This window comes from Pleurodeles waltl, chromosome 11 (genome assembly GCF_031143425.1).
Source record: "Pleurodeles waltl isolate 20211129_DDA chromosome 11, aPleWal1.hap1.20221129, whole genome shotgun sequence".
Lineage (NCBI taxonomy): Eukaryota > Metazoa > Chordata > Amphibia > Caudata > Salamandridae > Pleurodeles > Pleurodeles waltl.
In genome coordinates this window covers 919,418,892-919,437,807 of record NC_090450.1, presented here as the reverse complement: position 1 = coordinate 919,437,807, position 18,916 = coordinate 919,418,892, and the positions used below count along the sequence as shown (strand labels likewise).

The 18,916-nt window shown below is 43.0% G+C and overlaps 1 protein-coding gene across 2 annotated transcripts in view; it reads right to left on the bottom strand.

Moving 5' to 3' along the window:
* LRRC43 (leucine rich repeat containing 43) overlaps window positions 1-18,916 on the bottom strand; it is a 227,860-nt gene that overhangs the window by 121,463 nt on the left and 87,481 nt on the right. The gene's annotated exons all lie outside the window — the stretch shown is intronic.

Genomic DNA, 18,916 nt, shown 5'->3' with positions numbered 1-18,916 from the left:
TGTCTCTTGAGAAAACTGAATCCACCATTGGGAAGTCGGAAGCACTGAAGAACAAGCAATTGCTCTACTAGCCTTAATGCGCTGTAATGCAGATTCAGCTTTCTCCCCCAATAGTCTTTAACTATTAAATGGTAGGTTCATTATTATGGACTGCAGAACTAAAGGAAAAATACAAAGGTTCTCAGCTAGTCATGCCTTAATACCACCAAGAGACCCATAGCTCACACTACTGACACTGCTGTATTAAGAACCGATTTGAGAGATCTGTCTTGATGCTGCATGTCCATTTCTAATTCTGAAAAATCACCTTACAGGGCATCTGGTATATTTGGTACAATAAGATTAGCCATATCCCACACTGCACGCTATAATGCCATAAAGGATAAGGGGCCCTGAGAGATTTTAAGGCAAGGCTCCCACCAAGACCTTTTTGTCTATGTCCTCTAACTTCTTAGATTCTCAGTTTGCTGGGGGTTGTAAGAAAAGCTCCTAGGGTGAACTTTGAGGTACATGATACCTGTACAACCAGACTTTCAGGAGAAGTATGCCGAGACAAAAAATAGAATCTGCTGTAGCAGGCCTGTGATAACAAGCAATTACTCTGATAAATGCTTGAGAGGAAGTATTTCCAGCCAAGGCAGCCAATACTGGATCCAGCAAAGCCTCATTAAAAAGTAAAAGAGGTCCTGCTGCTTGAGATGAAGGTTAAAGTACCTCCGTAAGAATATTAGCCTGTGTCTGAACAGAACGCAAGGAAAGCTCTAGGGCCGCAGCAGTTTTTTTTAACTACTATGTGATAGGAAGCCATCTCCAGAGGAACAAGACCTGAAGGGTGAAACATTTTAAACTCTGAAGACGTGCCTATTCCACTTGGTCCCCCCAGTTCTTGAGAGACATCAGCATCACGAGGAATGAACAGAGGAAACTCCCTTTCTTCGTCTGTGACCGGATCATCTATGGGATCCAAATAGAGCACTGATAGTGTCTCCTGTATTGGTGTTCTTTTATTTTTCTTTCTCCCTCTCTTGTTGATCTTGTGGTCATTCCTAATGGGTCTGAGAGAATGCTCAGCACTGCACCATATTTTCTGTCAGGAAAAAAATAGAAAAAGCCAGGGAGAGACCAAAAACACTGAATGAAATGGTTGTCAACTAAATTCATTTGAGAATTTTGAGGAAAAAAAGCCAAAATTGGCTGCGCTCAATGCTTCAGGGTCCTGTCAGCAGGAGCCTGAAAAAAGAACTGAAGCAACTGTCACCTGCTCAGCATGATGGGATACCAGTGGCCTCTGGTTTTTTAAAGGCACAACCTCTATTTTCACTCTTATAATGTCAGCCTCTGGGGCTACACTGCCCTAGGTTACTTCATCTCTCTGCTTCACCAAAAAAAAGTTTGTGAAAGACATTTATGTTGTTTTTACTAAAACACCACATATATATATATATATATATATATATACATACATATATACATATAATATATATACATATATGTATATGTATATATATATATATATATATATATATATATATTTATATATATATATATATATATATATATATGGAAAATGTCAGTTACCCAGTGTACATCTGTTCGTGGCACGTAGTACTGCAGATTCACATGCAATGCATAGCTCTTCCGACATCTAGTGTTGGGCTTGGAGTGTTACAAGTTGTTTTTCTTTGAAGAAGTATTTTCGGAGTCACAGGATCGAGTGACTCCTCTCGGTTACAGTGCGCATGGGCATCGACTCCATTGTTAGATTGTTTTTCCGCAAAGGGTGAAGGAGGAGTGATAGAGTATAAGAATATAAAGAGATGTCCATGCAAGTGTGAATGTATCTACATATGTACAAATGATAAACTTAAACGACTACAGGCTTCCGGGGAGGAGGGAGGGTGCATGTGAATCTGCAGCACTACATGCCACGAACAGATGCTCACTGGGTAACTGACATTTCCGTTTGATGGCATGTGTAGCTGCAGATACACATGCTATGCATAGACTACAAAGCAGTCAATCCTCCCAAAAAATAGCGGTGGCTAGCCTGTAGGAGTTGAAGTTGATTGAAATAGTGTTCGTAAGACAGCTTGACCAACACTGGTCTGTTGCTGTGAAAAAAACATCTACACAATAAAGTTTTGTAAATATATTAGGAGTAGACCATGTGGCAGCTTTACATATATCAGCCATTGGTATGTTTCCTAAAAATGCCATTGACACACCTTTCTTTCTTGTAGAATGTGCTCTAGGTGTGATCAAACGTTGTCTTTTTGCTTTAATGTAACATGTTTGTATGCATCTAACAATTCATCTTGCTAACCTTTGTTTAGATATAGGATTGCCTTTATGTGGTTGCTGAAAAGCAATGAAAAGTTGTTTTGTTTTTCTAAAATCTTTAGTTTTATCTATATAGTACATAAGAGCTCCTTTGAGAGCTAGAGTATGAAGAGCTCTTTCTGCAACTGAGTCAGGCTGTGGAAAGAAGACTGCCAATTGCAACGTTTGGTTGATGTGAAAAGGAGATACTACTTTTGGTAGAAATTTGGGATTTGTTCTAAGTACAACTTTATGTTTGTGTACCTGGAAAAAAGGTTCCTCAAGAGTGAATGCTTGTATTTCAGTAACTCTTCGTAATGAAGTAATAGCTACGAGGAAGGCAACCTTCCATGTCAAAAATTGAATTTGACAAGAGTGCATGGAATCAAAAGGTGGGCCCATGAGTCTGATAGGTATGATATTTATCCATGGAGATTTGCCCTTGGATAGGGGATTTGGGTGTCTGGATGCGCAGTTTTGGTATTTTGCGTTTTCGCTTGTTGCGGATAGGTCTATTTCTGGTGTTCCCCACTTTTGAAAGTACTTTTGAAGTACTTGGAAGTGAATCTCCCATACGTGTTTGCTGGTGATTCCTGCTTAGGAGATCCATCAGCTGATTGTGTATTCCTGGGATGTATTCTCCTAACAGGTGAATGTGATTGTGAATTGCCTATTTCCATATTGTCTGGGCTAGCAGGGACAGTTGAGATCAATTTGTCCCGCCTTGTTTTCTGAGGTAATACATAGTTGTCATGTTGTCTGTTTTTATCAGAACAATCTTGTGTTTGAGAAGGGGTTGAAATGCTTTTAGGGCAATAAACACAGCTAATAATTCTAACTGGTTTATGTGAAATTCTTTCTGTTTAGAATCCCATTCCCCTTGAATGTTATGGTTGTTGAGATGAGGTCCCCAACCTATCATGATGCGCCTGAGGCATAGGGTCTTGAAATGACCGCCCCTTCATTAGATTGCTGAGATTCCACCATTGAAGGGAAGTGTGCGTTTGGCGGTCCATCAACACTAGATCTTGCAGTTGACCGTGTGCCTAAGATCATTGTTGTGAGAGGCATTGTTGTAAAGGCCTCATGTTGAGTCTTGCATGTGGAACTATAGCTATGCAGGATTCCATCATCCCTAGAATCTTCATGATAAATCTTACAGTGTATTGTTGATTTGGCTGTATGTGTGGTATGAGATCTTGGAAAGCTTGTATCCTTTGTGTATTTGGGTATGCTAAGGCTTTTGTTTATTTAAAATAGAACCTAGGTAAGATTGTACCTGTGCTGGTTGAAGGTGAGATTTTTGGTAACTTAAAGTGAATCCTAGTGTATGTAGGGCTTCTATTACGAACGGAGTGTGTTGTTGGCATTGTGTAAAATCGCTTGATTTTATTAGCCAATCGTCTAGATATGGAAAGACGTGAATGTGTTGTCTTCTTAAGTAGGCTGCTACTACTGCTAGACATTTTGTGAAGACTCTTGGAGCTGTTGTTATGCCGAACGGCAGAACTTTGAACTGATAATGTTTTCCTGCTATGACGAACCTGAGGTATTTTCTGTGAGCTGGATGGATGGGTATATGAAAATACGCATCTTTGAGGTCTAAAGCAGTCATGTAATCCTGTTTTTGTAGTAGCGGAATGACGTCCTGCAGAGTTACCATGTGAAAGTGTTCTGACAGGATGTGTAGATTGAGAGACCTGAGGTCTAAGATGGCCCTTAGAGTGCCATCTTTTCTGGGAATGAGGAAGTATAGTGAGCATATCGCTGTTCCTTGTTGAGAATGTGGTACCAATTCTATTGCTTGTTTTAGTAATAGGGATTGTACCTCCTCTTGCAACAGAATGTTGTGTTCTGGGGACAATTTGTGGTAACGTGGTGGGATGTTTGGAGTGGTGGAGATCAATTCTAGGCAATAGCCATGGCAGTATTGACACTTCTTGCTGCTGTATTAGCAGCATCAAGGGCAAACCTTATCTGGTTGTTGCTTATGGCCTGTCCCTCTTCTACGATCTGTTGTGCTCTCTTTTGATGCTCTTTTGGGAGGTGCTGTAGGAGTTCTTGCATCTCATCCCAGTGGGCTCTATCATATCTGGCCAGAAGTGCTTGTGAATTCACAATTCGCCATTGGTTGGCTGCTTGCGTGGCCACTCTTTTGCCAGCAGTATCAAACTTCCTACTCTCCTTATCAGGTGGAGGAGCATCCGCTGAGGATTGGCTATTAGCTCTTTTTCTAGCCGCACTCACCACCACTGAATCTGGAGGAACTTGGTGTGTAATGTAGTCTGGATCTGTAGAAGCAGGTTTGTACTTTTTGTCAATGTGTGGAGTAATTACTCTAACTTTGACTGGTTCCCTAAAAATTTGGTATGCATGTGTGACCATTCCAGGCAACATGGGAAGGCACTGATATCTAGAGTGAGTGGAAGACAGGGTGTTGAACAAAAAATCCTCCTCTAGGGGCTCAGTATGCATAATCACCCCATGATAAGCAGCTAGCCTGGAAACAACCTGCGTGTATGCAGTGTCCTCTGGTGGAGAAGGCTTGGAGGGGTACATGTCAGGATCATTATCTGGAATAGGATCCGGGTCATATAGATCCCAAGGATCCACTGTTTCTCCATTAGAGTACTGTGAGTGCGTTGGTGAAGGCAACGGTGGTGGACTATTGTGTAGAGGTGAAAAAGAAAGCTGTTGAGAATGAGGAGGAGAAATAGGGACAGGTGCTGGTTTCTCCTTTTGCTTGTGAATTTTTGCTGGTGGTTGAACAGAGTCTAATTCCTCTTGAAAAGCCAGCTTTCTTTTAGTTTTCAAAGGAGGTGCAGTTAATAATTCTGCCAGTCTCTTTGTGTATATGAATTCTAGATTGTCTCTCATCCATAACCTCCAGTATAGGCTGAATCTCAGTGTCCTCATCAGAAGGTCTGTAAGATTCTTGCATTGGCTTCGAACTTTGCTTGAGGCGGCTCGAATGTCCTTGTTCCTCTGACTAAGAGGCTTTCTTCGGTTACTAAGTTTGGATCTTTTTCGGTCCCGAAAGTGAAGTCGGCTGTTTTGGCTCCGAAGCCTGGTGTCGAAGCTTTGACTTCGAGGAGTGACGATGCTTACTGGAGTCCGAGGCAGAACTTTTTACTGACTTACTAGACTCCAAAGTGGACGGAGAAGTGGCCTTTTTTGGTACTGAACCCGAAGGTCGGTTGACAACAGTCTTTTTTCGGGTCAAACCATGGCCTTCCAGCAATGGTGTACCCAAGGTCTTCGGTGCTTTTTTGTATGTGGGCGTAGGGGCAGACATACTCACATGCTGGCCAGCAGTGATAGGCCTATTTTCTTCTGATTCTTGCTCGGAGTCGGTGTCTCGGATGGAGACTGCTGTCTGCGCCTGTTCTTCTTCCATGACGTCGAGATGCTCTGTACTTTTTGACGCCATCTCTAACCTTCGGGCTTTCAGATCTCGCAAGGTCTTCTTGGATCGAAATGATCAACAGGCCTCACAATCCTCTTCTCGGTTTTCTGGAGAAAGACACAAATTACAAACCAGGTGTTGGTCTCTATAGGGAAACTTTGCGTGGCACCGAGGGCAGTATTTAAATGGAGTCCGATCCATCAGTCTTCCACACAGTAGGCCCAAACAGGCCCGAGTCGGGCGCACGCGCCCAAAAGCGCGAAATCTATATTCCGACGGTACTATCGGTTTGAGGCTAGATGGAACAAGATCAAAACAATACTGATGATTAAATGAGTTTTCTAAGGTTTGCGATTCGAAATCTCAGAGCGAGAGGAAACCCGTCCGAACCCGAAAGCCGAAAAAAAACAATCTAACAATGGAGTCGATGCCCATGCGCACTGTAACCAAGAGGAGGAGTCACTCGATCCCGTAACTCCGAAAAGACTTCTTTGAAGAAAAACAACTTGAAACACTCTGAGCCCAACACTAGATGTCGGAAGAGCTATGCATAGCATGTGTATCTGCAGCTACACATGCCATCGAACACACACACACCTATATATATATATATATATATATATATATATATATATATATATATATATATATATATATATATATATATATATATATATATATATATATATATATTACCTAGTGGCAGTCGCCACTAGGTAGTTATAGGTAGGACCATGTTTCCATAGAAAAAGCGTTTTCTGGCTTGCCTGTATCTTTGGCACCATTTGACAAATCTTCATGAAATTTTCCAAAAAATGCCCTGGTGATCGTTGTTGCACACTGAAAATTTCAGAGTGATCTGTCAAGCTGGGGCTTAACTCACATCCTAAGGTAACTATAACTTGCGCCTTCGGCATGCACGTCTAATTACTCCACATATTATATCATTGACCAGATCTTGTATTGCATCTTTCATATTATCACTAAAACATTTGCAATAAAATTATTGATAAAAAAACTGTGCATGGCTAGGGTGTGAGTTATAGTTACCTTAGGGCGTGAGTTATAGTTACTTGAAAGACCTGTAACTATAACTGCAAAATTTCTATGGTTTTGTACGAGTAAATTCAGAACTATAATGTCCCTGAAACCTTTGTTTTTTTCAGTGAATAAAAATTCTTCTGGCCCATTTTTTAAATTCAGGATGAAGAATTGGACCATTGTAGCCTTTTCCTATAGGCTGCATAATAATTTTCTTTCCTAAGTGACTTTGCAGGCCTTCCTAAAGAGGTGCTCCGGGGGCCCTACATGTGGGCAGAATTATTCAGTGCTTATGACTATAAATGGAAATCCCCTACGAGAGAATGATATTGCCTTGATTTTTGTCTTTCACCATGAATTATTGCTTCACTTTGAATAATAAATGGACACCTGTACATATGCGAAGAAGGAGATCCGTCTTTCTCTGCAAGCCTGAATAAACCCTGTGAATGCAATCCAACACAGTTGTCACTTGGGCTATATTTTTAATTAAATCATTAAAGAGCTCTTTGACACAATGAACAATGGACTCAGTTTGCAGAGTAGTAGTATGGGACGGTCATTAAGGAATCTACGGCTAGCTACTGTCTCTACAAGATAATGCATTACCGGAGGTAAGTAACTTGTGCATCTGACAGAAACATCTAGCCACAGAGTACTTACTTTTTAGTCACATACCAAAGTCAATCGATCTCCTGAGGAGGATCTGCAAACTACTTCGATTGAGAGTCTCTAACCAGAAGAAAACCGCCCTGGCACAAGAGAAACAGACTCTGGGGGTCATTACAACCTCAGCGGTCTTTTTGTCTCGGTCTCGGTGTTCTGTTGACGGGGTGCTGGCGGCAGAGCAGCCCCCATGGATCCCGTCCCCTCCCGGAGGATCAACGGACCAGGTAAGTTGATCGTCCATTAGGGGAGGGGGTGGGGAGGTGTTGTGTGTGTGCATGGGGGTGTACGTGTGAGTATGTAGAGGGGGTGTGTGTGTTTGGAAATGTGTTCGTGGCTGTCTGTATGTATGTCTGTATGGATGTGTGCGTGTATGTCTGAATGTGGGTGTGTGTGTATGACTGTGTGTGTGGCTGTTGGCATGTTTGTTGGTGTGTGTGCGGGTATGTGTGTTGGTGGTGCCTGCGTACGTGTCGGGTGTGAATCAGTAATGTGATGTTGGGGGTGGGGAGGGGGGTCCTGCCACCTTCGAGGGGTGGCAGGGGGGTGGGAGGTGTCGGGGAAGGACTCGGGGGTGCGGGTGGGGTTGGTAGATGGAGACTCCTATCAGTGCCAGGGAAGGAATTCCCTGGCACTGATAGTGCTCACCGCCATGGATTTCATGGCGGTTCCCAACCCCATGAAATCCATGGCAGTGAGCCGGGTCATGATACCGCCAGCGGTAGTGTGACGGCTGCCGGGCTGGAGACCCAAGTCTCCAGCCCAGCGATCGTCTCCGCCCTGGCGGTCTGATCGGAGAAGTGGCGGATGACCATGGCGGTAACCGCCATGGTCATAATTAAAAAAAAAATACCGCCAGCCTGTTGGCGGTAAAACCGCCACTTCTCCATCAACCGCCAGGGTCGTAATAAGGGCCTGTGCGTTATTAAGAATTAATATGAGTAATACATATTCTTTACTAAACGAACTGTGTAAGGATCACAGTAAGAAAAGCCATATAACCATTGAAAACATGGAGATAACATCACCTAAGACCGAGACCATTAAAAGTCTCTCACTAGAACAAAACTGGCCAGGAACATGATAAAAAGTCTGGACATTCATAATAATTTAGGTGAGTTACAACATATTCTACAAACTGAAAACCTGTGGAAGGAACCACAAGTAAGTAAAGTCATAAGACATAAAAAAGCATGGGAATAAAATTATCCATGAATTTTGAATTTTAAATTTGACACTACGCATTTCCTTGACCCTTATGAGGAGGTGAGCAAAGTTGTCAGGTTATGGAAGCAGACTGAAGTGGAGGAGTTAGTCCCGGCATTAGAAGACAGCTGGGATAAGGCCAAGAAATTAGCTCAGCCCCTGCTTGATAGTTTTCAGCAAGGGTGGAAATGGCCATGGCTCAATTGGCTCCCCCTATAATCCGGGGACCCAGCAGCCGGAAGAAACTCGGTCACCCCTGGTTTACGGAGGAGGTTAAATCCTTCCAAAGAAAGTATCGACAACAGGAGCGCCGGTGGAAACTAAATCCAGTCCCAGAGGAAAAGGCACTCTTAAGGCTTACAAAGCGGCGAAATTTAAGGCCAAATCTAACTTCTACACTACCAAAGTGAAGGAGGCATTAAATGCCCCTAGGGAACATTTTAGGATGATAAAGGCATTATCTACGCCCCTTAGGCCTGCTGTTTTGGAGAACTCTCAGGACCCAATTTTGTGATAAGGTTGCCATGCACTTTGAGAATAAGATTCTCCAAATACACGCATATTTTGCGCCTCAGGACAATCTTAGAGAACCTCCCTCCACGACATCTACCGATTCTAATGCGAGTTGCAAAGTATTATCGGATTTCCACACCCCTACCCACGACAGTATTAGAAAGAGGATCCTTAAAATTAAGTCCGGGTCCCCTCTTGATCCGTGTCCCCCCTCTATTTTTCAACTGGCTCCTGATGGCTCAGGTGTTAGTTCCTATTTATCAAGAGGTCCTGATATCTGGGGTGTACCCCTTCCCATGGAAAGACACCATAGTGGTACTCCTCAAGAAGATGGTGATAGTCAGGACCTAAGTAATTTACGGCCAATAGCACTTCTTCCATATCTGGCAAAGATTTTAGAGAAAATCTTGAATCTGGAATTGGCTGATTTCTTAGTAGAAGCAGAAGCCCTTGACGTCTCCCAACACGGCTTTAGGAAAGCGCGTAGCACGGAAACGGCCTTGAGCTCATCTTCTGATGCTATCCGGAAATTGGTAGATGAAGGCCAAGGGGTTACTCTAGTTCTTTTCGATTTATCGGCGGCATTTGACACCATCTCCCCTCGCTTGTTGACGTCCCGCCTTTACCAAGTGGGGATTAGAGAGCGGGCGCTTAAGCTCTTAGAATCCTTTCTTACGAATTGATGGACCACGGTTAGCTGTGGCGATTTTAGATCCACGCCTTATTTATTACCTTGTGGGATTCCTCAGGGATCCTCTCTAAGTCCCACGTTGTTTAACGTGTATGTAGCCCCTCTGGCCAGTTTGCTTCGATCTTTTGGTTTCATTCCATCCAACACAGATGACTCTCAGCTTATCATCCCAATTAAACAGCCTTGGGAGGAGGTTGCAGACCGGTTCAGTAATTGTATGCCTGCAGTGAGCAACTGGATGAATACTAATTGGCTTAAAATGAATGCCAGCAAAACCGAAATTCTCTGTTTCGGATTAGGAAAAGAGTTATGGAGCTCACGCTGGTGGCCTTCTGAATGTGGCATTCGTCCTGTAACTACCACTGTTAGCAGGAACCTGGGCATTCTGTTTGATGATCATTTATCCTTTAAAAAACAGGTTAACCATACTGTAAAGACTAGTCTCTGGTTCATCAAAATGCTCAGGATTTTTTTTCCTTATCTTTCACATGAATGGAGAGTCTCTGCCATCTTAGCGATGGTGATGTCAAAGGTAGACTATTGTAATGCCCTATTCCTCAATCTGGATAAGGCTCTGATCAACAAATTACAATTGGTCCAGAATTCTGCCGCCAGAGCGGTTCTCAATTTCCCACGGCGCATATCAGTTAGAGAGAGCCTCAAACAATTACATTGGCTGCCGGTGGCTCAGCGTATTATCTTCAAATCGCTTTGTCTAACATATAAGGCAGCCCATGGGATTGGACCACGATATCTCACCACTAGGCTTTACTGGTATGTGCCTAAGAGAAACCTGAGGTCTTCTCAAGCTTACCGGATTCAGGTTCCTCGAACCTATAAAGCCAAATGGGGCGACAAAGCCTTTAATGTGGCTGCTGCTAAAAGTTGGAACTCGCTTCTTTTGAACATCAGGCAAGAACCCTGTTATCTGAAATTCAGGAAATTGGTTAAAACATGGATTTTCCCCCGATAATACCTTTTTTGTACCTCTTGTATCGCGCTTTGTACTTCTAAATAATTCTTCTGCTTTCTTTTTAATCATTATCTGTTTCCTGGGTGGTGTCTTTGCATTTTTGCATTCTTCCTCTGCTCTCTCCTCTTTGCTTTAGCGCTTCGATGCTCCTTGTGAGCAGGAATGCGCTTTATAAATATGGCATACATACATACATACATGTTTGTATGACCAATCAGTGGCAGAAGCCAACCAACAATATGAATATAAAACTATTTGCACCCTTAAATGGATCTGCACCTATACATGATCACCCATAAGAAATGTGGAAAGGACCACAGTAATGAAAGACATGGAGACATTCAAAACATGAAGAAAAAACACTACCCAGACGGGAGGAGAATTTTGTCAAATAACCTAGTGAAGATAAATCTATTTGTTTTAATATGTAGAGTCAAACTGCATGTTCTACACTCTTAAAACACAGAGTAGAGTGACATGCCATTGACCAATATCTCTTTGTTATATAAAGGTATACCCTAACCAGACACACTCCATAATAAACACAGAGAATATCAATCTCTTGTGGAGAAAACTTAAAAGTGTCCTCTTCAAAAAGAAGTTGAAGACAGCAATAGCAACCACTTGGCACAGAAGTAATCTTTTCCCTTGACATAGGAGTAAAATAAACAAACGCCTCTGTAGTAACAAAAGTAACATATATATATTTCTATTTATTTATTTATTGATGATATATATAACAGCTGAATAAAATAGCACATATGAAAAACAAACTTTGGTAGTGCTGTGGAAACCAAGTTGAATATGTGACTAAACTTTATGAATAGAGGCCCATCTACTTGTGAACTAGAAAAGGTCTCTAAAACTTAAAAAATGAAAATGTACAGGACTCTGTAATAAAAAGAATCCGACCTATTTTGTACATTCGGTTTAAGGACAGCACTTTGTAAAGTGTGAACCCAACCTAAAACAACTAGAGTCAGGTAAATGAGGAAAACAGTTATACCTAGATGAGGCAAACACCTAACCTCCTCGCGCAAAACAGATATGAACATCTTCATAGAGAAGAAAAAGTACCCTGTAAGAGGGTAAATCCCTTCAGAAAAGAAGGAAGCCTTAAATAAAAATGTAGAAGCACCAAATAGCACCTACAGAGTCAAAAATATTAATTACTCTATACAAGAGTGAACAGAATCTACAGAGAGATAAGTCTCAATGGAGACCCATGATAACCTGACATATGCCAGGAAAACGAAAAAATAATGTTCAAAGAACATGTCAAAACCATGCAATTGTCTATAAATTAGTGTAGAATATCCACCAAAATGTAATTACCATAAAGAAAAACTTTAAGACCAAAACAAAGAAAGTTTTACAGTCCCCAAGATAATACTTTCTGGTTTCTAATCTATCAAATCTACCAAAAGTAGAAAACTGATACTACTATATCAGCAGCAAAAGCAGAACACACAAAACAAACAGTGTAGAGCCACAGCTACTTTGTTTGAAAGTACAAGAAGGATTTAGGAAACAGACACCCTTAGTGTTGTATAATTTCATAGAAGAAGAAACACTTCTTCGAAAGACCATGATTAATAAGAGGGTTATCTTAAATAACTCATGAAACAGATATTATTAAATAATATACTGATACTCCCACAGAGCGGTTAATATCACAATTTCCCTATAAACTATACTCAATTTTAAAAACATTTGCAGAGGGAGCAAAGTACACCCTCAAATGAAGGTGTAATCGCTCATTAACTTAGGAATCCCAACTGTGCAATTATGTATAGAAATGCTCACCGAGCATATAAGCAAATACTCCACTCAGAGTAAAGTACATACAATGAAGGTATCAACTCTTGGGCTCAAGCTCCTCTTCAGAGTAAAGAAAACAATATCACTTTTATATCAGGTGCCATTAAGAATCAAAAAGAGATAATCAGCTAAAAAGCTGTCATTGACAAACTTAAATTGGAGAATTACCACTTTCAGACCATAAAGTAAAGAATAATAACAATGAAAGTAGCCTTGAAGCATCAGACATGAAAACCTCCATTGAGTCCCAGGGTAATATCCACCCCCATAAATTATCCTCGAATATTTAAGGAAAAATAACACCTGCAGAAAGCAGGAATAACCCACCGGGTGCCACCATCAGGTGGCACAGAGGCAGAGCAGAAAAGGCCTCACAGCAGGAACCAAAGCATAGCTCATCTGTGAACTAGGTAAAGACAAATAACCCCCTACAATCCAGTATGAGAGGTACTAACTAGGCAAAGGGTGGAGAAGAACTATGGGCCAGATGTAGCAACCAGTTTGCGACTCGCAAACGGCAAAAATTGCCGTTTGCTAGTCGCAAACCAGAGTTTGCTATGCAGAAATGCATTTTGCGAGTCGGGACCGACTCGCAAAATGCATTTCCGACTCGCAAATAGGAAGGGGTGTTCCCTTCCTATTTGCGACTCGCAGTGGTATGCAATTCCATTTGCGACCGCGTACGCGGTCGCAAATGGAGTCGCAGTTACCATCCACTTGAAGTGGATGGTAACCCACTCGCAAATTGGAAGGGGTCCCCATGGGACCCCTTCCCCTTTGTGAATGGACCCCAAAATATTTTTTCAGGGCAGGTAGTGGTCCAAAGGACCACTACCTGCCCTGAAAAAATTCAGAAACAAAAGGTTTCGGATTTTTTTTAAGTGCAGCTCGTTTTCCTTTAAGGAAAACCGGCTACACTTGAAAAAAAAAACTGCTTTATTAACAAGCAGTCACGGACATGGAGGTCTGCTGACTACATGTCAGTGAGTGCCCATAGTCGATATGGGGCCGCAATTTGCGACCCACCTCATTAATATTAATGAGGTGGGTCTTTGCAACCCCATACTAATTTGCAAAGTACCTACATCTGGCCCTACGTCAATTTGTGATACCACTCCTACTTTCACGGAAACGCCTTAAAGCAGCCAGTCTGTGTACCAAATAAATGGGCACTATTAAAAGGCATGTCAATCAATGTGGCCTGAACTGCCACTGAAAATCTGGAGGTATGCAACCAGGCGTGGCGATGTAGAGCAACTGAAGAAGTCATGGCCCGACCCACGGAAACAGTAGTATCCATACTACAGTGAATGGTTAATTTAGCTGATTGCTGGCCATCTTGAAACATAGGGGCCAGACTGTTCCAGAGATCATCTGGAAGCGTAGGCAAGATGCTTACCAATGAGTCCCATAATGAATGTGAAAATGTCCAAGAATGCAAGATGTATTAACAGAGCCTAAGGCAAAAGTTGTGGAAGAAAAAAATGCCTGTTATGAAAGTCCAGACTCCTGGAATCTCTATCAGATGGGGCATGTGGTAGAGACTCAGTATCATGGGAGGCTAAAGCAACCTGTACCACCAAACTACGATGAGTAGGATGTCTAAGGAGACAAGTCGGATCACCCGGGGCTGGTCAGTGCCTGTGAGATACAGCCCTATCAACAGGGGCCCTAGTATCAGGCTTAGCCTAAGCCCCCACCAAAACGTCATGTAGAGCTTCACTGTAAGGAAGCACTGGCTCAAACCCTGTTTGGCCTTGATGGAGAACATCAGTCAGAGGATCAGAAGATAATTCCACTGAAAGAAGTATTAAATCCAAAACTACAGCAACCCTTCTCAGCATGTCAGCTAGAGCGGAACTCGCCTCCGTAGCAAGGCCAGGGGGGGAAAGTAGGCCTGAGGCTGGGGAAGTGTCCAACCCACTAGCCGTAGCTAGGTCAGCTATCTAGCTGTCCTCTATATGTGGCTGATACAAATGTGAAATGTGTGGTTTTTCTTCCACAGCCTCTTCACCATGTCCCTCAGAAGAATAGACATGAGGGGACTCCTCGATGTTGACTTCAGACGGGGAGAGGGATGGGACATCAATCGGCGACGCCAGCAGAGTCTCCGGAGTCGGCTGATATACCAGTGCTGAAGGTGTGAACCTCAAAGGCTGTGCACCGGTGCTGTAACAGCTTTGATAGCTAAAGCTGACTGTGCAACTGAAGCCAAGGATGAACCCGCCGGCATGGACACAGTGAAGACCTCATGGGCGCTCCAGGGGAAGGTGAATTTCCAGATATAGTATGAAGTGACTCATAAAATTCACGCAAATGGGTCAGAGTAGGCCCCGGAAAGGGAGGGAAATGCTGGACAGGCTCAGGCCTTGATTCCTCAACCGAGGAATGGTGAGAGGCCCAGGTCTCCAGCCCGGCGGTCGTCTTCGCCCTGGTGGGCGGAACGGAGAACCAGGGGAGGACCATGGCGGTAACCGCCATGGTCATAATTCCACAAAGTAAGACCGCCAGCCTGTTGGCAGTCTTACCGCCGGTTCTCCGCCTTCCGCCAGGGTCATAATGACCCCCTAAATACCTTAATAGATGAGCTCTTCTCACCCATATCTCACTGCAATGGTATCAAAGATCTGAATGTAAAAAAGCATTACCCCAAAAAGACATTTCAAATGATCTTTCTTGTGAGCCTACAAAATCAAATCATCAATAGTTAATCCGAATGTCAAAGTAGTTTGTACAGTAAATTTCTTCCTCCACCACTATAAACATGCTTGGGCTAACAGCAGAAATGCAGTTGGCAGCCATTGATATGACAATACCTTGCAGTGATGGCCTGAACTTACTGAACTGGCTAGAATGCCAGCAGTTAGGCATTGACATCTTTTGGAGAAACGGATGGTGGCTATTATTCATGTTGGATTGATTCCCCTCTAATATGTATGCAAGTCTGAAAACTCAGTACTGGATGATTGTAGGAGCTGCAATTTCCTGAAAATTCCAGGACAATACATAACTTGGAAAGCCCGGGGGATCTCCTCTCATTTGAGAGTATCTCTGTTGTAGTATCTCCTTTGACAATGAATGATGGGGTTAGTTAGTCATTATGCTTGCGGGTATCAAGGATAAGTGGCAGAGACTGCTGTAAAGTGATTGATCAGTGCAAGAGTTGAGTCACTCAAGACCTTGCCTCCTGAATAGGTATCACAGGAGAGTGAGACTCAGCCGTCCGCTGCTCCACAAGCAACTGGTGCTGAAGGAGAACTTGCACCATAGGAATTTTGGGGTGATCATGGGCCACATAGGATGAACCTGTACTGGAGGACCAGAGAAAAGTCAAGCAGAACAATACGAATGTTGCAGAAGTCTGGCCCACTCTTGTCAGTTAGCATAAGCAAATGAAGATATTGAGCCATGCACAATATCAAACAGTGAGTGGTACCTTCATGAGAGAAAGGTATGGCAATGAACACGTTCTTCTGGAACGTCCCTGTCGATCTGTCAGTGGAGTTGGAGAAGTGGAAATTATGAATCCAATAATGAGAATACTAAAAGCATAATGCAACTTTCACCAATATCATTAAAGAGACCTGAATGTTTTGGAACAAGGCCACCAGTGTCACCATAACCTCGCTTTGTACCCGTTACTAGAATCAGAGAAAACCTAACACAGAGCACCGGACATTTGAGAAAAGACAGAAAAACAAGGACTTAACAAGCTCTGCCTCTGCCATGTCTGTAGACCCGGAAGAAGGTCAAATTAGTGATATGCCTGACTGGCAGACTGCCAAAAATGGTGTCGGAGATTAGGTGAGAGAAAGAGACATTTCAGCAGCCCTATGTTGCTTTTCCATTACAACTAGAAATTTCTGCAATGGTCATCAAATGTGAGGAAAAGATGTGGATACTGTCTGCCAGAGCAAGAACACCGAGGCTCTTACCCCATATGAGTATGGTAGAGGAGTAATGATGCTTTATGAAAGGCATGGGTTTCACTTGCTGTTTGCCTCAGAATGGGTTTTCATCAGTTGTGGCAAGAGAAAGGGGTGGGCAGCGCACGCCGAGGGGGAAATAAACATTACATTAATAAAAACTAAAAAAACTTGATCGCCACCACAGCCGCTGACACCACCGCGCCGCTCCTCTGCTACAAGCACAGTTCCCAGCCTGCCCTGCGGCCAATCCTGATGCTGCTCAGAGCAGCATCGGGATTGGCTGGAAGCGCCCAGCCAGGGCGCTCCCAGGCAAACTGGGAGCCTGTGCATGCTCTCTCCAGCCCTGCAACACAGTGCGGAGCTGGAGAGAGCCTACTGCGCATGTGTGTACTGCTCAGCACCCCCGTGGCCCCGCCCCTTTACAAGAAAACAATAATAAACAGTTTATTATTGTTTTATTGTAAAGGTTTTCTTGTAAAGGTTTTGCAGCTGCCGCTGCTGGCAGTGCAACAACACTCTTCTGCCCTCCTCTGCCCTAACGGAGAAGCCACCTCTGGTTTTCATAAAGGGTAAGCAGAATTTCAGAACATTTTTAACAGTTGTGAAAAGTCAATGAACGCATCCTGTTTGTAGAAAGCCATGGTTAGCATGTGAATGCTGACTGATACAATGACATTAACATATATAAGCACCGCATTTGTGCAGAAAGTAAAAATATTGCGGTGGCATAACATGAATCTAAAGTACATCTTCCAAGTAGCACAGTCACAGACAAGATACAACCAAAGTGATAACTGAAATCATAAGGATTTCCTTCATGGTTATGAATTACTGGAGGCCTGACCTTTCCCGATGACTGACCATACACACTGATTTAGGGCTTTCTTTTTTTTGTCTTCTGCCTTTATGAATAAACTGTTTCATTTAGTTCTTCCTCGTTATCAACTGAATTTGTTTTCTACAGTTTGGTAGTGGCCCAGGTGAGCCCATTCCCTAAATAATTCAGTGGGAATCTGCTTAAAGATACCCTGACTACGCCAAAAGAAGATAAAAACATGTGTGCAATGGTCCAACCTATTTCCATTTTTGCATTTTTCAAATGCCTCAATTTCTGTTTGCTGCCCAGTTTGTCAAGTGAATTCATGAGGGAAAATGTATGGGTGGAATTCTTGCCACAATATAACAGTAGGGAAAGCCTGACAATGCCTATGCACAGTGAGAAATTATACTACTGCAATTGTGTTAATGATGTGCATCTGACTGCAGTTAGGCAAGGAAGGTTCTTGGATTGCCAGTAGACGTGTCTGTAGTTATAAGTGTACCTAGATAAGCAGATATTGGATTTGTGTGCACCTGGCCCCCAACATTTGTGAAAGGCCCAAACCCTTATGCACTGAAGGATAAAGATGGCCTGGTGCTTGTCAAGGTCAATCCACTGGTGGTCTAATTCTCCATGACACTGTATTCCATTGTGAGGTGTAGAGAGATACAGAGGATGGAGAGGAGCCACTGGTATCTGGCCTCACTGATTCTTCACTAGCCAGCAAGAGTGTGGCATGTTAGAGTCAGTACTCTAGAGCTATCAATTCAGAGAGTCAGTTTAAGTTATCCATCAGATCCTATGCCACTGCAAATAAGGTTAGAAGGAATGTCTTTACTCATGAACTCTGGGCTGATGAGGGAATCAGGCAGCAGCTACTTCAACAGGAGGACCAGTGACATAAGTTGATAGCTTTCCATACAGGAATTCATGACAATGCGACGTAGGTGAGATTGACATACATTAAACTAGCACATAATTACTTGTTGTCACCTCGACTTACTGTGCCATCACCCCATGATAGGTGTACACCATTTCTGGCTAATCACTGACAGCAAGGCAAGATGAGCCCCCTCACAGGGTGGAGGAGATAGAGAAATGCCGCACATTACTGTGCGTGAACTGCGAGGGCTTGTGAATGATAGGTACTCTATGTTTATGTGTTTCCAGAGGGAATGTCAATTTTGGGGGAGTTGTGTTGGTGCATAGTTATGTTCTTCCCTGCTGCTGTAAGTGTACTTCCAAAGTATGGCACCAAGACAGCAAGTTTTCTCAAGATACAACCATTCACATTCCACTGTTCCTAACTAACCTAAGATGCAAAGCCTACAGCGCTGTCACTGTAACTCTCCAGCTATTTTCTCAACCTCATTTCAGACACACCAGGATACTTCAGCCTGATAATAAAGAGAGGAATTTGAAGTGATAAAATGCCAAATCCAGTGAAGGGCTTTGGAAGGGATGGTCATGCCTGTTGACATCTCCAACACAAGTTTAGCATGAATCCCTAGAAGACCTAGGCCCTCATTAT